Below are 2,352 nucleotides of genomic sequence, written 5' to 3'. Positions count from 1 at the left end.
GCCTGGTATTCAACTTTATCAGATTACTTGCTTGAAAATGGGTTTGAAAGAGGGAAGATAGATAGCACGTTGTTCTTCAAGAGAGATGGAAGCGACTTCCTGCTAGTGCAAGTCTATGTGGATGACATCATCTTTGCTGCATCAAGAGTCTCCATGTGTCAAGATTTTGAGGCCGTCATGAAAAAGAGGTTTGAAATGAGTGCTATGGGTGAACTAACTTTCTTTTTAGGATTGCAGGTTGATCAGAAGAAGGATGGGATGTTCATTCATCAGACCAAGTATGTCCATGATGTGCTCAAACGCTTCAAGATGGAGGACAGCACTCCATTCGACACTTCAATCTGCGTCAATCACAAATTGGGTGCTGAGTCAGACGGTGATGCAGATGTGGACCCAACTCAGTATCGGGCTATTATAGGTTCTTTAATGTACTTAACTGCTTCTAGGCCTGATATAATGTTTGCTGTTTGTCTTTGTGCTCGTTTTCAGGCAAACCCAAAGGAATCTCACATGAAGGGTGTGAAGAGGATCTTGCGGTATCTCAAGGGCAAACTGAAGCTGGGGTTGTGGTACCCGAGAGGAGGAGACTTGGAGCTAGTCGCTTACACAGATTCTGATTATGGAGGGTGCAATCAGAGTCGGAAGTCAACAACTGGAGGATGTCAGTTTCTTGGTGGCAGATTGGTGTCGTGGCAATGCAAGAAACAGACTTCGGTCGCAATTTCAACCTGTGAAGCAGAATACATGGCAGCATCCAACTGCTGCTCCCAGGTTCTTTGGATTCAACAACAGTTGCGCGACTATGGTCTGAATTTCTTACTTACACCTATTTGCATTGATAACACAACTGCTATCTCAGTAACTAACAATCCTGTGAAGCACAGTAAAACTAAACATATTGACATACGTCATCATTTTATACAGGATTGTGCTGAGAAGAAACTGATTGTGCTTGAAAAGGTGGATACGCTTGATAATTTCGCTGATCTTTATACTAAAGCGTTTGACAAAACAAGATTTCAAAACCTTATCGAGCTGAATGGGATGATCAATCCCGAGTAACCATGCTTTTCATGTTATATTTAAAAAAAAAAAAAAAAAAAAAAAAAAACGTCACTATCGCTTAAAATATGTCGGTTACCTCAGTTTGAAGGACTTGTCTTCGGATACTTTTTGGTCCTCATTTTCTACTTGTAGATTTTGAGGATAGCCATTAACCAGATGACTGAAAGTGACCGGGGCGGTTTATGATGAGTTTTCATTCTTTCGCTTAAAATTAGACTATCATATTAATTAGTTAGAAGGACACATACTAGTATGTGGTCGGTCCAGCTGATCCATTGGATCTTCGGGATAGCCGTTTACCTGAAGACTTTGTTTTGGTCGGGGCGATTAATGTTAAAATTTTTTTTTAAGGGAAATGAAATTATTTTTCAAGTCTACTACTTCGTAAGAAGTTCGTTAGCTATGTTTAACAGAAAATTGATCCAACCTTGGAAAATGATAGATATACTGATTCTGTGTGCTTAACTAGTGAAGTTATTAGGCTTAAAAGGCTTTAGGACAGTCATTGTATGTCATGGTAACTTTTTATGGTGCGTAGAAGTAGATGTGATACAAACTAAAACTACTTGATTTTACGTGGAAACTCCTTACGAGTTTTGCATGTCTTCATATATATCTTTCCGAATGATAGGCAGAAAAGCGATTACCCAGTCATACACGAGCCCGTAAGTGTTCTGATTCCCGTGAAGATAGCGTTTCAAGAAACTGCAGTGATCCAGATTCGGGACTTGCAGTTGGTTACTACTCTGAAGTCTATGTAAATGTTTATCATAAAAAAAAAAAAAAAAAAAAAAAAAGAAAAAAAAAAAAAAACTTATGAGTTATTGAAACATTCTAGAGTTTAACATATCAAGACTTCTTAATCATGGAGTAAGAAAGAGAACGGGAAGGAGATGAAGAGTAATTACAAACTTAATCAGACACTAAGGGTCGAGGTCAATTCGGGGTGACTTGGGGAAAGCCAAATATGCTTTGAGAATAGATAGGAGGCATCATAATCTCTGAGTTGTTGCCCACTTAATTTTTGAGCTTAATTGAACTTAACTCGTATCACAGAAACGATAAAAACCATCTTAAGTTATTTACATGCTTACAACCTGTTTCTTTATGTCATAATACAGCTAAACACGGATCTATGTGACAATCACGTAATTAGTATGATTCCTGTTCGGATCTTTTCTAAAACGTAGTAGTCCCTATCGAGACTGAAATTTGATCCCTTATACTTTATTTTTTAAAAGTTTCTTGTACTTAGGTAGTTTTATAATTTTGTATCTGGTTACTTGG

Source organism: Bidens hawaiensis, unplaced genomic scaffold (assembly GCF_021521415.1).
Source record: "Bidens hawaiensis isolate Kalapana, Puna unplaced genomic scaffold, B.hawaiensis_p1.1 tig00039479_1, whole genome shotgun sequence".
In the NCBI taxonomy this organism is placed as follows: Eukaryota; Viridiplantae; Streptophyta; class Magnoliopsida; order Asterales; family Asteraceae; genus Bidens; species Bidens hawaiensis.
Note: the sequence above shows the minus strand (reverse complement) of the source record.